The sequence below is a fragment of the Oryctolagus cuniculus genome, chromosome 16, assembly GCF_964237555.1.
Source record: "Oryctolagus cuniculus chromosome 16, mOryCun1.1, whole genome shotgun sequence".
NCBI classification, from domain to species: Eukaryota; Metazoa; Chordata; class Mammalia; order Lagomorpha; family Leporidae; genus Oryctolagus; species Oryctolagus cuniculus.
In genome coordinates, this window is record NC_091447.1 from 18606941 (window position 1) to 18625530 (window position 18590).

General features: G+C 42.1%; 1 long non-coding RNA gene across 3 annotated transcripts in view; it reads right to left on the reverse strand.

The window, feature by feature from the left end:
- Positions 1-272: 272 nt before the first annotated feature.
- LOC103349489 (uncharacterized) overlaps positions 273-18590 on the reverse strand; it is a 111442-nt gene continuing 93124 nt past the window's right edge. The window contains exons 4-6 of one of the 3 annotated variants that reach the window (XR_007922321.2): positions 5659-5769; positions 1730-1878; positions 273-1481 (exon numbers count right to left, since the gene is read on the reverse strand). This is a non-coding gene — a long non-coding RNA (uncharacterized lncRNA). The remainder of the gene's footprint in view (positions 1482-1729; positions 1879-5658; positions 5770-18590) is intronic. The other 2 variants (XR_007922322.2, XR_007922320.2) reach the window with 2 other exon arrangements.

Genomic DNA, 18590 nt, shown 5'->3' on the forward strand with positions numbered 1-18590 from the left:
GAAGTTCACAGCAGCCCTGGCTACTCCTCTGTCGTGCCCTAGCTTTTGCTTTCCTGCAACATTCAGGTCCCAAGGTATCAGCCTATCAACCATATTCTAGGAATGGCTCTGGGAATGGAAGCTGTTGTACAATCAGGCAATTTAGGAATATCTTAAAGATTATCTAATCCAGAAATGCTTAAACCTTCCCAGGTCATTTTTCACAGTAACCTGTAGTCCAAAAGTAATGACTAACAATCCCAGTCATTAAGTGTTTAGGTACAAACATTCTTTTTTTTTTTTTTAAAGATTTATTTATTTATTTATTTGAAAGAGTTACACAGAGAGAGGAGAGGCAGAGAGAGAGGTCTTCCATCCGATGGTTCACTCCCCAGATGGCCGCAACGGCAATCCAAAGCCAGGAGCCAGGAGCTTCTTCCTGGTCCCTCATGTGGGTACAGGGGCCCAAGGACTTGAGCCATCTTCTACTGCTTTCCCAGGCCATAGCAGAGAGCTGGACAGGAAGCGGAGCAGCCGGGTCTCGAACTGGCGCCCATATGGGATGCTGACGCTTCAGGCCAGGGCATTAATCCACTGCGCCACAGCGCCGGCCCCAGGTACAAACATTCTTGTATTCATGAACTAACAACTTAGGAGGTGTTTTTAAAAGCACATAAATTAAATTAAAAGAAAAACATAATTTATTTAATTCTTAACCACAATTATATGCAAGATACATAAACTTGTTCAAAAATGCACATCTAAAACCTTGGACCCAAACTGGATACAACCATCCTCCTTTCTTGTTCTTTACTGATTTTCATAATACTTGCTTTTCACCACAGCAGTAGCCCAAAATCCAGCTTTGCAAAGAAAAGACATAACGCGTTAACTCTCTAAAGCTATTGTTTTCCTGGTGTCTAAAAGATGTTAAGTATCATTGTTCTTTGCAAAATTTTAAATTTTAATTAAATTTTAAATTTTAAGTAGCCCACAACATCCTTGTTAGCTTATTGCAGCACCCCCAAGACATCCAGACACACACTTTGGGGATTGCAAGTCCAGAAAAATGTTCCATTTCATGGGTAATCAAACTAAGACTAAGGACAGTTAAGGAATTTTTCTAAGATTCTCTAGCTAGTTATAAGCGAAATCAAAATAAGAAGCTATGTTTAAAATACTGAGAATTTAATTAGATCCCACAAAAATTTAATTAGATCCCACAGATCTTGAACCTGCAGAGTAAATCTATGTACTGGAAACTCACCGCAGGTCTTTGCATTAGCTGCCAGACGGCCCTCCACCTGCTGATAAGAAGGCAGGATTAATCGTAGAGCTAAGAGTGGCGCTGTCTTCAGACTCTGCATCCAGGAGCCCTCACCACAGCAGTTCCCCGCTTCCCTTGCTCACAGACCCTCTTTCTCTTTCTCCTTGTGTCTCCTCTTCTTGTTCTTTGGTGTAGTTTACCTTCAGAGAGCACATGCCTTTAGAAGACCCAGTTCCTGCAGACAAGAGCTTATTAGATGGCTGCTATTTTACTTCAGCATTCCTTCTTCCCTTCTTCCTTGTAAAAGGATACACAATTTTTTGTTGAGCTATTTACAATAAAGATTACATCCTCCAGACTCTGGAGCAACTAGATACAGCTATATGACTAATTTCTGGCTGATGGTATATAAGTAGATGTAATGAGTACAATTTCTGTAAAGTGTTGTTGAGAGAAGGGAAGTGCCTATTTCTCCCTTTCTACCTGGTGGCTGAAATGAGAATTTGATAGCTGGAGTTCAAGCAGCCATCCTGGACCTCAAAGGGGAAGCTGGATATTGAGGATGATGAACCAACAAAACAGAAGGAGGCTGGTCCCTGTTGATGTTGGGCCCTGGCCTGTTGCCCACAATACTAAACATAAATAAGAAAGAAAATACATTAATGTAGTATTTACACCATTGTTATTTCAGGGTTTTTGTCAATACCAGCTAAAGCTTGTACTAGTAATACTTTTTTTTTTTAAGATTTATTTATTTATTTGAAAGGCAGGGTTATAGAGAGGTAGAGGCAGAGAGAAAGAGAAAGAGGACTTCCATCTGCTGGTTACTCCTCAAATGGCCATAATAGCCAGAGCTGCGCCGATCCAAAGCCGGGAGCCAGAAGCTTCTTTCTGGGTCTCCCATGTGGGTACAGGGGCCCAACGGCTTGGGCCATCTTCTACTGCCTTCCCAGGACACAGCAGAGAGCTGAATCAGAAGTGGAGCTGCAGGGACTCAAACCAGTTTCCATATGGGATGCTGGCACTGCAGGCGGTGGCCTTATCCGTTATGCCACAGTACTGGCCCCTAGTAATACATTCTTAACAATATAATGTATTTTACCATAACTCCTATAGATTTTTATTGTCTTACATTTAAAATGTGTAAAGTTTTAGGAAACATAGCTCCAGACACTGGTCACCAGTATATGAAACCAAACTTACTCTTACTTCCTTAAAGATTTTTTTTTAATTTTAAGATTTTTATTTTTAAAATTTTAATTGGCTTTTAACATCCAATATAGTTCAAAGATGCAATTCTAAGAATATAATGATTGGGGTTGGCACCACCTGCAGTGCTGGCATCCCATATCAAGTCCTGGTTGCTCCACTTCTGACCCAGCTTCCTGATAATGCTCCTGGGAAAGTAGCAGAACATGATCAAAGTGCTTGGGCCCCTGCATCCACCTAAGAGACTGGAAGAAGCTCCTGGCTCCTGACTTCGGCCTGGCTCAGCTCTGGCCATTGTAGCCATTTGGGGAGTGAACTAGCAGATGGAAGATTCTCTCTCTCACTCACTTTCTCTCTGCCTCTGCAGAGAACTTCCACCTGCTGGTTTACTCCCCAAATGGCCACAACAACTGGGGCTGGACCAGGCCAAAGCCAGGAGCCAAGAGCTTCTTTCAGGTCTCTCATGTGGGTGCAGGTGCCCAAGCACTTGGGCCATCCTCTGCTGTTTTCCCAGGCACATTAGCAGGAAGCTAATGGAAGTGGAGCAGCTGGGATTTGAACAGGCACCCATATTGGATCCTGACGCTGCAGGCTGGGGCTTTAAAATACTGCACCACAGGGCCAGCCCCAAATTCTTTTTTTAAAAAGATCTATTTTATTTATTTGAAAGGCAGACTTTTCTCTGTCTCTCCCTCTGTCTATAACCCTGCCTCTCAAATAAATAAAATATTTTAAAAATTAATAAATAAAAGTTGTTGCTGTAACATAGTGAGCTAAGCCACTGCCTGCAGTGGTGGCATCCCATTACAGGCACCAGTTCAAGAACTGGCTGCACCTCTTCCTATCCAGCTCTCTACTATGGCCTGGGAAAGCAGTAAAAGATGGCCCAAGTGCTTGGGAGTGCTCCCCATGTGGGAGGTCCAGAAAAAGCTCCTGGCTCTTGGCTTCCCATAGGCCCAGCTCCAGCTGTTGCTGCCATTTGGGGAGTGAACCAGGGAATGGAAGACCTTTCTGTCTGTCTCTCCCTCTGTCTGTAACTCTGCCTCTCAAAGAAAGAAAGAAAGAAAGAGTTACAGAGAGAGGGGGAGATAGACAGAAATGTCTTCCATCCACAAGTTCAAACCACTCCCCAAATGGCCACAACGTCTAGGGCTGGGCCAGACCAAAGCCAGGAGCCAGGGGCTTCATCTGGGTCTCCCACATGGGTGCAGGGGCCCAAGGACTTGGGACATCCTCTGCTGCCTTCCCAGGCACATCAGCAGGGAGCTGGATCAGAAGTAAAGCAGTCAGGACTTGAACCAGTGCCCGTTTGAGAAGCTGGCATTGCAGGCAGCGGCTTTACTGCTCCACCAGTTTGCCATCCCCAAGCAAAATATACAAGACGTTAGAGTATACAACATGGTTCAGCTCTGCATAACATTTTCATAGTCATAATAAAGTAAGCACCAGATATTAAACAAAGAGAAATTACAACATAATTGGTGGGGAAACTAGAAATGTACCACCAGGCAGTAATGAAAAAACTGATGGCTACAAAAGTAAAAGAAAGATAAGTTCTGGCCAGCACCGCGGCTCACTTGGCTAATCCTCTGCCTGTGGCACCGGCACCCCGGGTTCTAGTCCCAGTCAGGGCACCGGCTTCTGTCCCGGTTGCTCCTCTTCCAGTCCAGCTCTCTGTTGTGGCCGGGAAGGCAGTGGAGGATGCCCTAAGTGCTTGGGCCCTGCACCCACATGGGAGACTAGGAGGAAGCACCTGGCTCCTGGCTTTGGATCGGCGCAGCACACCGGCCACAGCATGCCAGCCATAGCAGCCATTTGGGGGGTAAACCAATGGAAAAAGGAAGACCTTTCTCTCTGTCTCTGTGTCTCTCTCACTGTCTAACTCTGACTGTAAAGAAAGAAAGAGCCGGCGCCGCGGCTCACTAGGCTAATCCTCTGCCTAGCGGCGCCGGCACACCGGGTTCTAGTCCCGGTCGGGGCGCCGGATTCTGTCCCGGTTGCCCCTCTTCCAGGCCAGCTCTCTGCTGTGGCCAGGGAGTGCAGTGGAGGATGGCCCAGGTGCTTGGGCCCTGCACCCCATGGGAGACCAGGAAAAGCACCTGGCTCCTGGCTCCTGCCATTGGATCAGCTTGGTGCGCCGGCCACAGCGCACCAGCCACGGCGGCCATTGGAGGGTGAACCAACGGCAAAGGAACAAAGGAAGACCTTTCTCTCTTTCTCTCTCTCTCACTGTCCACTCTGCCCGTCAAAAAAAAAAAAAAAAAAAAAAAAAAAAAAAAAAAAAAAGATTTAGTGACACAGAGCCAAATATCACCAGAAAAAACTGAAAAAGTTAGAAGTGGTTTCTCCCAGGGACTGGGAGGTGGGGTTAGGGTGGAGGAGAGGAAGGAACAGGAGGAGTGTCCACTTAGCAGAGTACAGTCTGTGGACAATTTAACTGTTTAAAATATGTGGAGGGGTGACCTTGACACAAATTAAAACTACACTTGATATAACCCCCAAAAGAAATACACTCTCACATGGATTCTGATTGTTTGGCATGCTTTATCAGGTAAATTTTTCAAATAATGATTATAAACAACACACGATTTGAGAATTTTAAACTGTTTAAGAAATAAAGACATTATTTAACCTACCAAATTCAGTTGGTAAGTAAAAGTGAACAGATTTTTAAAAACTGATTATTTTTAAAGTACTCAAAATTCCTCTACTTTGTTCTACTCTGTTTAGATCATTACTACTAAGAAGAACTTATCTAAATACTAACCACTTCACTTGATCACCTAAAACTACTTAAAAGATCTAATGGAAGAGTGTTTATATTATGGAAGACAATATGGTAAGATAGTTAATGTAAGAATAAGCTCTCTCATTAAGTAGGTCATCCAAAGAACAACATGTACTAAGTACTCCTAGAGTCCAGCTAAAAAATATAAACAAATGAAAGATGAACACGTGCATGTTACAGTTATAAATAAATATGACAATGAAAATATTGTTTTAATTGGACATCCCGTACTTGCTCAAATTTATTTTTTCTGTACAAAGTGTCTTTTGAAGTCTGTCAAACCAGACACATGTTTTTTTAAATGTCCTGGAGTTTATATGAATTGTATACAGGCTTTCATTTGAGGATTTATGCTGATAGTTGACAACTAACTTAAAGCTGGATTAATTAGCATTTTTACTCCCAACACACCTACCTTGGCATTCTGTTTTTTAGTTTTGACACTCCTCATCCAAATGACAATCAGTTTGTGGCACCAGCATGTCAGCCAGGGAGAGGTTCATAAGCTATTCTGTTACCCATTTTGCTAAAGAGAAAAAAAATGTGCTATTGGTTAATATAATACTAACTATATTTTGAAACTGTGTCTTAAATTAAATTAGAAAATAAATTTGAAAAATCAGAAGAGCTAGGTGTGTTGAGCTGCTTCCCTAACTAGTCTATCACGCAGCTTCCTCTAAGACCACAGGTCTCTCCCTGCTCGTAAGCCACATTATTTGCTTCTCAAATCACCAACCTGAGAGCACTGTACAATTTTATCTGTCTATATTCTATTTCTGCTTTATGCTGCAGTTATATCAGAGCTATATAAGAGTGTGTTTTCTATCACTACAAAGGCCAGATAAAATAGTTTAACTACTACATCAAACTGGGGAATTATACATATAAATTATCTGCTGTCTATAGATTGTGTCTATAAAAGATAAAAGCATTTTTCCCCTTCCAGAGAGAATATTCCCAATGACTTTGCCTCACACATAAATTGTCTTTTAAGGGACCAGGTGCAATGGGCAAAGACTTGGCTGTCTTCCCAACCCAGCTTTGAGTTTTGATTTCCAATGTACATGTCGAGTTAGGAATCACAGAAATGCAGAATTTGGAGTTTAAAGACACCGAGTCAAGAATTGTTTTCTTTCACCTTTTGCCTTAGGGAAGAGAAAGTGGTGGAGGAATGGCACTTGGGGGAAGTCATCTGAATTGAAATGAATTTAATTGCTTTTCCTGTGGGTTTTCCTGCCTCCACAAGTGGCTGTAAGAGTATTCTCTGTCTCCACAGATCTATATCAGTGGGAACAGAAGAGGAACCTAGAATTTGGACATTTCGTTAAAAATCCAGGCATTTCTCCAGCTTTGTTCCAAATTCTCCAGCTTTGTTTCAAATGCTCACGATTCCACTGGACACATTTATGTGACATGATCAGATGATTGGTAACTGGCAAAACATCATGATGACAGTAGCTCACTTCTCCCAAACCAGTTTGGAAGTGTAGATCCACACCTGCATGGGACTTTGGGGTAGAGATGAGATTCTACTCCATTTCTTCATTGATAAGATATTGAACTCAGTGAGGTCTACTCTAGAGAAATGTTGAGAAGACAAGAAATTTCTAACTAACTAGGAAAGGAAATAGCTAGAAACAGAGGCTGCCTTGGGTATGGCTCAGACCGAGAAAGTAAAACCTCCTTACACTTGAGTTTGTACATCTGTCACTGTGCCCAACAGGTGGTAATCAAATGAGAAGATCCTTTCCATGTTCTGCTCTATGTAAGGAAGGCAGTGCAACCCCAAGCATTTAGTAATAACCTGCAGCAGAATCTCTCAGCACACTATTATCCTTGGATGGCTGCTAAATTAGAAATTGAAGAGACACCGAGCATTTGCATATGCTGTTCCCTCATCTAGAATGTTCTTTTCATGGCCAGCTTTTCATTCATGAGGTCTTTGTATAAATGTTACCTTTAAAAGGAGATCTTTCTTTACCACCCTTTGTAAAGTGGATTCCCGCAACCTCTACCCCCAGTTATCATCCATCATAACACTTTGTTTATCCCTTTTATGGAATTATTACACAATTATTTTAATTATAATTTTTTCTTATCTCTCTCCCCATTAGAATGGAAACTTCCAATTGTATTTCCAGGAATTAACAAGGACTTGAAACACAGTATACCTACTAAGAATACCTCGTATATACCAAATAAAGATTTATGAGCAAATGAGTACAGCAGATTACTGAGAAGTTTTACTTACACATTTAAAACATTTTATTTTGGGGACCGGCATCATAGCATATCCTATATGGGCACCGATTCATGTCCCGGCTGTTCTACCTCCAAGATGGCACAAGTATTTGGGCCTCTGCCCACCCACATGGGAGACCCAGGTGAAATTCCTGGCTCCTGGCTTCATCCTGGCCCAGCACCATTTGGGGAGTGAGCCATCAGATGGAAAATACCTCTCTCTGTCTCTCCCTCTCTCTCTGTAACTCTTTCAAAATAAATAAATATATCTTTTAAAGTTTTTTTATTTTTGTTAAGTGTATCAGTTTTTACTATGAATAAAATCAGTCAGCTTTTACTGTTATTTATCAATAATAACTCCAAGGTCTGATGCTGTGGCATAGTATGTTAAGTATCTGCCTGCAATGATGGTAACTTACATAGACACCAGTTCAAGTCCCAGCTGCTCCACTTCCATTCCAGCTCCCTGCTGATGGCCTGGGAATGCAGTGGAAGATGGCCCAAGTCTCTGGGCCCCTGCACCCACATGTGAGATCCAGAAGAAGCTCCTGGCTCTTGTCTTCGGATCAGCACAGCTCCAGTCATTGAGGCCATTTGGGGAGTAAACCAGCAGAGGGAAGACCTCTCTCTATGTCTCTCCCTCTCTCTGTCTGTAACTCTGCCTCTCAAGTAAGTAGATACATCTTTAAAAAAAAAAAAAAAAGGAAGAAAGAAAGAATGTGCCATTTAAAAAATAATAATAGGGGCTGGCGCTGTGGCGCAGTGGGTTAAAGCCCTAGTCTGAGGCACCAGCATCCCATACGGGCGCCAGTTGTAGTCTCGGCTGCTCCTCTTCCGACCCAGCTCTCTGCTATGACCTGGGAAAGCAGTAGAAGATGGCCCAAGTCCTTGGGCCCCTGTGCCCATGTGGGAGACCCTGAGGAAGTTCCTGGCTCCTGGCTTCATATCGGCGCAGCTCCAGCCATTGCGTCCATCTGGGGAGTGAAGCAGCAGATGGAAGATATCTCTCTCTGTCTCTACCTCTCTCTGTAACTCTGTCTTTCAAATAAATAAAGTAAATATTATTAATAATAATACTAATAACCCCAAAAATCTCAAACAAAGAGAGATTGGCATTATGCCACAGCAGGTTAAGTCACTGCTGGGGATACCCACATCCCATGTCAGAATGCTGGCTCAAGTCCTTACATCTTCGTTTCTAATCCAGCTTCCTGCTAATACACAGGAGGCACCAGATAATGGCTCAAGTGCTTGGGATCCACAAGGGAGACTCAGATGGAATTCCAGATTCCTGGCTTCAAGCTGGGGATCCCTGGCTATTGCGGGGATTTGGGTAGTAAACCAGTGAATGGAAGGTCTGTCTCTCTCTCTCTTACTCTGACTTTCAAGAAATAAGTAAATAAACATTAAAACATGCACACAAAGATTGTTCCTTGCTCTCTTTTCAAGTAAACTGCAGTTTGGGTTGTAGCTTTGCCCTAGTGGCCTCCATTCCTTGGCCCAGGCTAGGGTGGTGACCCTACCTGGGACAGCCTCTATATCATCTCATTCTCATGGCAGAGGGAAAAGTAGAACTTCTAGAAACACATGATGTGGTCTTCAATTAGGGCCTGGCATACAGCACTTCAGCTCATAGGAAGATGTTCCCAAACAATAAAACTTACTGAGAAATAATACTGTTGATCACAATAGGATATTGCTCAGAAACTGCTGTTAATAATCCAGAGCCTTTCTTTAGATTTTGTATCCATTCATTCTTTTTACTTTAAAGATGTATTTATTTGAAAGTCAGAGTTACACAGACAGAGAAGGAGAGGCAGAGAGAAAAAGAGAAGTCTTCCAACCACTGGTTCACTCCCCAAATGGCCACAACAGCTGGAGCTGTGCCGATCCAAAGCCAGGAGCCAGGAGCTTCTTCTAGGTCTCCCACGTGGGACTTGGGCCATCTTCTACTGCTTTCCCAGGCCATAGCGGAGAGCTAGATTGGAAGTGGAGCCGTTAGGTCTCGAACCGGCATCTATATAGGATGCTGGTACTGCAAGCGGCAGCTTTACCCACTATGTCACAGTGCTGGCCCCATTCATTCTTTTTTTTTTTTTTTTTTTTTTTTTTTTTTTTTTTGTGACAGGCAGAGTTAGACAGTAAGAGAGAGAGACAGAGAGAAAGGTCTTCCTTTTGCCGTTGGTTCACCCCCCAAGTGGCCGCCACGGCCAGCGCGTTGCAGCCGGTGCGCTGCACCGATTGAAAGCCAGGAGCCAGGTACTTCCTCCTGGTCTCCCATGCCTTCCAGGCCACAGCGGAGAGCTGGACTGGAAGAGGGTCAACCAGGACAGAATCCGGCGCCCCGACTGGGACTAGAACCCCATGTGCCGGCGTCGCAAGCCTAGTGAGCCGGGCGCCGGCCTTTTTTTTACCTTTTTTTTTTTCCCATTCATTCTTAATTCACCGTGTTTCTTACATTGCAAAGAGCCCTGTCAGAGATCCTCTATGTCTGAAAAGTTAAGACCTGCAAGTGAGAGGTCCTTTTATTCTGTGTCTGTTTGGTTGTGCCTCTGCAATTCCTAGGCAGTGGCCTGAGTATGTGACAGACACAAACCTGTCTTCATTTGTACAAAGGAAGCCAGGGCCTCAGACTTCAGAGGACGGTTGGTTCTGCCAGTATCAAAGGAAACTGGCATGAGAAGTTCCTTCCACAAAAAAAGTTCTCCCACAGAGTGAATGACTGGATTGCAGAAAGAGAGGCCATCTCTGGTCTAAATCTTCGAGGTGAGACTTAAGTAACAAATCTCATCCTATAAACCATATTTAAATTAGGTTAATCTGTCACAAACTATGCAGGTATTCAATTTTGATTACTAGTTTAGATATCTATCTTTATTCTGCATTTCTCTCAAAGATTCCTCTACAGGTTTTTGGCTTTAGGTTACTGGAGTTGTTGAAATGGCTAATTGAGATGAAGTTTTTGAACTATGGTGTTAGCCAACGTAAAAAGGAAAATTAAACCAACAACAACTCTCAACTGAGAACTTCTATGTTGCAAGTTTCTCTGTCTTGTAACCTTTCTCAATCTGTTATCATGTAGAATTATATCCTGTACATTAGTGTGGATTTTTGTTTTGTGTCATTTTCTTGAGAGGCAGACAGACACAAAGAACTCCCACCCCCTGGTTCATTCCCCAGTATTCACAATGGCTGGGACTGGGCTGGGGGGAAAAAAACAGGAGCCAGGAATGCAATCCAGATCTTGCACAAGGGTAGAATGAACCCATTCACTTGAGCCATCACTGCTGCCTCCCGGGATCTACATTAGCAGGAAGGTGGTCAGGAGCTGGAGCTGGGAACTGAACACAGGTAGTACGATGTGGGCCACGGGCATCACAACCACTAGGCTAAAGGCCTACTCCTGCATGGTATTTTTTGCAAGAAATTTTCTTCCAAAAATCATTTACAATATGCTATGGATTGAATAGGATATGACTCCTAAAACCATGCAAACATTTAAAGTTTAAACCCGAAAGTCTTATTTTAATGGGTGGAAATTTACTCCAATAATGGTATTTAGAAGCTGGACATAGTGGGTGTCCTTGGGTCATTGGGAGTGGGTCCTCAGAAGGTAGTTCTCACCAAAGGGTTGGTTACAAAAGCTGGAGACAGGCTTCCCGGCTCACTGTGTGATTGCGCCTCCACACGCTCTACCCTGGTCGTCCTCTGGCCTCATCAGATGGCCGAATCAATGGGACCCAGCCCATCTTGGACTGTGAGCCTCTAAAATTGTAAGCCAAAATGAACTTCTCTCCTGCATTCATAGCTTCTTTCAGGTAATTATTGCAGAAATGAAAAGCTGACCAATACAAAATGTAAATCAAAATCACAAAACAATACATACATTTTGGAAAACGTTGAATACGTATGGCCGAGAAAATTAAAAAAAAAAAAAAAAAAAGTGAGCTCTACCAGTTTTGCTCTGGGAGTGCCACCAATCATATTACTCATCAGCATGGGTACAGAACCTGAGATCAAAGTCTCTCTGGTGCCATAGATGGTTCCTAGGGGCCCGGGACAAAGAGTACGATTATCATCACATTGAGATTTCTGTTTATTGTTCTGACCTCTTCCCAGGTCTCAGTTGTCTTATCTTCCCTTGTAAATCTTTTTTTCTAGATTTTTAGCCATTTTTTATTATCTACCACTTATGCCTAGGCAAGTCTTCACATCAGTTTAGGAATCAAGACTTATGGAAAGTAACAAAAGTATGCATATAGTATATAAACAAAAATATGCTCCTCATCACAAGGTTTTTATATTAATATCAAAGAAATCTCTGAAGTGTCCTATATGCAGATTTGTTTAAATGGGCACTCCAAGAAGGAACAATCACCTCATTATTTGTCATTTTTTTCAGTACTTAAAATAGGCAACGGAAGAAAACAACAAATTAGGCCCTGCTACAAGAGAAACAGGACCAGATTCTTTTTCTGTTTCTCTTCCTTAGAGACAACTGCATCCATTTCAGATTATTTTAGTCCCTGCTATGGTTCAATCAACTCTAATAGTTACGGAATGTGAAATGTCTACATAAGATTGTGAGAGACATTTTTTTTCTTACTAGAGTCACTACCAGATGCAAACAAGGTGATATGTCCCTGCAAGCTACTGTTGCTAAATTGTGAATAAAGGAAAAAGAAAGACTGATCTAGATAATACATCTAAGATGCTTGCTGAGTGAAATGTCAAGTAGATTCATGTCTTGCCTTGTCCATCATCAGCCAATCAATGACACTTGAACCTGGGATGACCAGGTCAACTTGCCAACACTGCTACCAAGTGGGAGAGGGAATGCATAGATCACCTCTCAGAATAACAATTACTATGTGGAGCTATGGTAATTCCACAAGCCCTGGCCATTGTCTTGCTTAGCAAGAGGCTTCCTATGCTCCCACAGCTAAACAGCAGCTCACTCAGATCTTGACATAAGGAAACAAAAGGGCCTTTGGGCTATCAACTCCCTGGTGACCCCGGTCTGATCAGAATTGAATTTCACTCTGCTTGGAACAGGTTGAAAAGAAAATAAAAAGGATTACAGTAAATGAGTCTTACAGAGCTGGTGTTTTTCTTTTGCATATAAATGGATATGAATATGAATACAGTCAATAGATAGACTTCCGGCATCTTCCTCCCACTCCACCTATCCCAGTGACATTTTTTGTGAAGTGACTCGGACTAGAAGGTCGTCATAAAATATAAATCCATCATATTCCTGTTTGGGATCAATACTACGTATTTACTGTTAATTTGTCATGCTTTCAAATGTATACTTGTTGTAGCCTCTAATCCTTAAATTTGCTGTGGAGATCTGAAGTTTTCATCAAATCCCCAAGATCAAAAGCCTTAAAATTTTTGTTCGCATTTACATTGAAAGCTTACAAAGTTCTCCAGGGGGAAATGGCGCTAAGAGCTTCTTCAAACTCTTGTTAATTGTTAACTGGCAAAGCCTGAGGGTGAAATCTCAGAAGTTTGTTTTTACAGGGGAAAAAAATGACATTAATTTTAAGTTTTCCTAAAGCTCAAATGGTGAATATGAACAGTATGTTTTCTCATCAGCTCACTTAAAATGTAATTGTAATTGTTAGTCACAGATAAAATAGCATATAAAAACATCACCTTGTTTTCTCTCTCTAGAAGATGGATGGAGAGCATGTCTGAAGGATCATAACTAAGGCAAACTAAATGGGAAAACTGGTATTTTAGGCACAGTATTTTAAATCACTCAAGTCTCCAAAGAAATTTTCAGTAACAGCTGTTGCTTTGATCATCCTAATACTGTTGAAAAATAATATGTAAAATTACACTACTGTATATCTCCAAAATTAGCAACGAGCTGAAAGACAAATATAATTCTCATTTTTTATCTTCCTGTCTTAATACAGGATGACTCAATTAACAATGAAACCATGTGAAAAGACAACTTGAGTCAACTCAATACAGAGAACTGGTATTTAATCATTTGAAATTATAAATCCAAGTATATAAAAAGTATATGTGTTTATTAGTAAACTAGATCATTATTGTATTCCAATGAAATAAAATTGAATTAATCACTTATAAAAAGAATGGCTATTTCTGGGGCTGGTGTTGTGGCATAGCCAGTAAGGCCGCCACCTATGATGCCAGCATCCCATATGGGTGCCAATTTGTATTCTGGCTGCTCCACCTCTGATCCAGTTCCCTGTTAATGGCCTGGTAAAAGCATCAGAGGATGGCCCAAGTGTTTGGGCCCCTGCTACCCATGTGGGAGACCAGGAAGAAGTTCCTGACTCCTGGCTTGGGTCTGACTCAGGCTGTTGCAGTCATCTGGGGAATGAACCAGGAGATGGTAGACCTTTCTCTCTGTAACTCTGACATTCAAATTAATTAATTAATTAATTGTTTTTTTAAAAAAAGAACAGCTATTTCTAAAAACATTATTTGTATGATAAAAGTTGAGAATTATTACATGAACACCTCTCAAAAAACTCAGACTTTGCAATAAGTTTACAGCTAGAGTTTTCTGCATCCCCACTCATGATCCCAGATACAGATGACATTCTGCATGTAAGATACACCAATGGAAGGATTTTCACAGTAAAAGACCACCTCCACTTTAAAATAGTCAATGATATCATGGCGCTCTCATTTTTTTAATCTATGAAGCAAGCTACTTAAGAAATTCATACTATAAAAAAAACAGCATAAAGATCATCTCTAAAAGAAAAAATTGCAAATCTTTTGTGTTTGCTTAGTACTGAATATCCAAAATATTTACTTTGATTCAGGAGGTAATGAAAAGTGACAGAGAATTTTGCCCCATTTCCTGGCTAGATTTCCAGTATGTAACATGGACTGTAGATTCTAACATTTCCCATTTCCTATTTCCTGTAGAGACTGAGTCAATGCATTTCCATGCCTGTAGATTTCAGTTTCTAACAGTCAATGATCGGTAACTGAATGTTTCTAAATTAAGCTTTTAGGAGGAATAATTGTCCAAAAGGAACTCATTTAGCAACTCACTTTCTACATGAATATTTGTCATTTACTTTCCTTGTGCTTTCTTTAAGTGTTTATTGTAGTTAGGAGAAATTTTTTTCATTTCGGTTTGTTTTTCTCTGATTGGCCTAAGCTGTAACATTCTTGGAAATGCCAGTCAGGGGAAGAAGTGCGCTTCCAGGAACATGACCACAGGGAAGTGATTTGGCTTACACACAGGCGTTTTAATAAAGTGCATGCAGGAACAGACTATTTCTTAAGACCAAGGTGGATGTTAGTCTGCCCAAATTGCAATTTCAAATCAAGATGCTACTGCAAACGTGTAAGTCTATTTCCTTAGCTCAACTTCACTATTTTAATTCTCTATGTGATGCAGGGTTAAGGATAAGTTATGGACAGACCCCAAAAAAGCTAATAATTTTACTCCAATTTCTCTTTTCTTTTAAAATTTGCTATAATCTACATACATTCTTCTCTGAGAAAAGGTAACCACATTGACTTAAATTATACCAGTGATCATAGGACATATTTTCAAGCCTTTTGGTCTCCTTAGGGCCCACCAGAGACTAAATTTGCTCCTGGTGGTGCTAAGGGGCAGAAACGTAAAGGAAGCCCCTCTTCTTTGTTCTGCTAGAGGTTAGTGACATTTTCAGGTACGTCGCACAATTCTGCATAAGATCTCACTTGCTGGAATTCGAGCAAATTATGTGCAACTTAGCTTCAGCATTACTGAATTTTAAAATATCATACTTCTTTGGAAAACAATTGCTGATAAGGAGCTACTCTCAATCATCTAAATACTTTAATCACCAGAACACTATTGTCTAACTGCCCGTGAAGGGCTAATGCTGGTAATAAAATGCTGCTTAGATGTTTGATGGCTGATACTCCACTAACACTCCTTGTTTCCCACTTTCATATTCATGGATTTCTTGGGATGCTGTTCTGAGATCATTACTCTCCTGGATTCTTCTCTGATTACCCTTAGAATTTACCAGAGCTCCTACATAAGATTCCAAATAGCATTAAATATCAAGCATACTGAAGTTTGAGTCACAGAAATGCACCAAAGGATAAGCAAACTAATTACTTCTCCTATCTCAAGATAATAAAAGACAAACTGAATAGATCTTGCTTTCTGTTTGCCCTTGGTGTCCCAGTTTTCTATTTTTTCCTTTTTAAGATTTGTTTGTTTGAAAGTCAGGGTCATGGTGAGAAAGAGAGACAGAGGTCTTCCATTCACTGGTTCACTCCCCAGATGGCCGCAACAGCTAGCACTGGGCCAGGTCGAAGCTAGGAACCAGAAGTTTCTTCCAGGTCTCTCATGTGGGTGGCAGAGGTTTAAGGACTTGCACCGTCCTCTACTGCTTTTCCCAGGCCATTAGCAGGGAGTTGGAGCAGAAGTGGAGCAGCCAGGTCTCAAACCAGCGCCCCAGATGGGATGCCTGTGTCACAGGCGGTGGCTTTTAGGTGGTAGTTTTACCTGCTACACCTCAGTGCTGGCCCTCAGCTTTCTATTTTTAATGAATCTTCACTAGATCATAAGTGAAGACAAAGTTGGGAACAAAGAGCCACTGAAATTAAACCAAAGATGTTTAACTCCCTAAGATCTCCCTTTAAAACAATGCAAAACATTGTTTGTTCTGAGAATAAAGGCAAGAGAAAAGCTGTTTTACTCGCATGTGTGCCAGGCACAGGTCGTATGGTGGGAGCTACCCACAGCACATAATCTGGAGAACTCAGGATTATAACGTTCGGTGTTTCTGTATACTGTGCTGACATCAGTTTTGACAGCTAGTCTGGATAACTGTCTCAGAGGACTTAATTTGACACTAACTATAGGTGTGTTAGTTTCCTACTGCCACTGTAACAAATTACCACAAACCTTCAAACAACTGAATGGGTTTGTGGACTCCCAAAGTTCCTATGTAGAAACCCTAATGCTCAGCAGAGATGGGGTGCTTGGGTGGTAATGAGGCCAGGAGGGTGGTGCCCTCTTAGTGGAATTAGTACGCTGCAGAGAATCATGATAAGCTGCTTCTCCTCTTTGTGCACCACCGTATAAAAATCAAGGAGAAAACAGCCATGTGCAAACCAGCAAGTGGCTCCTCGCCAGACACCAGACACCCTGATCTGGAGCTTCCCAGGCTCCGGGACTGAGAGCATAAACATAGGGCATTCTTGTTGCAGCAACCCAAAGATGACACAGACTTCCTCTGTGACAGTTCTGGAAGGCAGAAGTCTTAAATCCGTTTCTTTGGTAAGGATTCTTTTCTCTGCCATGGGCCATTTGGAAATTCACAACTTCCTTCACGGGTCATTCAAATTTATTAACTTAAAAATTATCCTACTATAAATTTATTGAATTTTAAGTCCTGCCTGCAGTTGCCCTGGTAGAGCCAGACCAAATAAGGCTGGACGTTCCCTACTCCTGGAAGGTCAGGGTGTCATTAAGACTGACTCCTTCCAGAGGTTCTGAGGGAGAGCCCCGTTTTGCAGCCGTTTTTCAGCTGCTAGCTGCTGCCTACATTCCACAGCTTGTGGCCCCTACCTGCATCCTCAAAGCATATCACTCTAGCTCTCTAGACATCACCATATAGCCTTCTCCTCTCTCTTTTCCTACCCCTTGCATTCTTTTAAGGACTTTTGTGATTACACAGGGCCCACACTAATGAACCAGGACAATCTCTCCATCTCAAGATCCTGAACTGGCCAGCACCATGGTTCACTTGGCTAATCCTCCGCCTGCGGCGCCGGCACACCAGGTTCTAGTCCCGGTTGGGGCGCCGGATTCTGTCCCGGTTGCTCCTCTTCCAGTCCAGCTCTCTGCTGTGGCCTGGGAGTGCAGTGGAGGATGGCCCAAGTGCTTGGGCCCTGCACCCCATGGGAGACCAGGAGGAAGCGCCTGGCTCCTGGCTTCGGATCGTTGCAGTGCACCAGCCGCAGTGGCCATTTTGGGGGTGAACCAATGGAAAAGGAAGACCTTTCTCTCTGTCTCTCTCTCTCTCTCACTGTCTAACTCTGCCTGTCAAAAAAAAAAAAAAAAAAAAAATCCTGAACTGAATCATACTTTCAAAGTCCCTTATGTCACACAGGTAACAGTTACAGGTTCTGGGTGTGGATACTTTTGGGGACCATTATTCAGCCAACCACACTAGGCTAGGAGGATCTGGCCTAATGAGGAGGCTACAGAAGGGAGCAGGGCTCTCCCAAATGCTTAGCTCCAAGGCCATATCAACTACGCATGCACAGCCCTGAGTGTGCAAGGGGCAGAGCCGGGAACATTTTCTAACTTCATAATTCATAATAATAAATGATAGCATAAAAGGAGCTGTGTAGCAAAACAAGACATATTTAAGCCAAAGTGAAGCACAGGTCAGACTGCATATTTTACAATGCAGAATAATTATTATAAAGCATAGGTCAGAGACAGGATGTAATTTTAAATAAGTGGTATTTTAATCACAATGTCTACTAAAGGAAGAAGCTAATCTTAAAAAGAAAAATGAGGTGTAGCTCCGATTATTTTAAGGATTAAATGAGACAATTTATGTAAGACACTAAGCATAGTCCTAACACTTAGTAAATGCTCAAAAATGTTAATTATTTCTTCCTATGCTCTGAGATAAAAGCCATTTTCTTTTTCTTAGCTTGCAATGATGAATCTACATATAGTTCATTCCTTGTCAGAAAAGTTCTTGCATTTCTACACCTAAAGAGGGTGCTGACACTGAGCTAAGGGAAATCTCACAAGACAACCTTCCCCAGCAAGCCACTAGAACAATCCTTGACAGGCTTTGCTTTCCTGAGATGACCTCCTGTTCCCAGGTTAAAGTTGAGGAGCCGGGCATCAGCTGCTACTTGGAAAAGTGCTGAGTGGCTGATGTGTGCTGTCAGCATTGTCCAAGAGCAGCCGGAGAATATCTGCGCGGCCCCTCCTTCCCCCTGGTGTTTGGCAGACTTACATGGTGACGCTCAGGAAGGTGGGAAGTGATGAAAGTGCACAGTTCACTCCAGCTGTATCACAGCCCAGCTTCAAATGCCATCTTCCCCACAGTTTAATGAACTAGTAGAAACAATAAT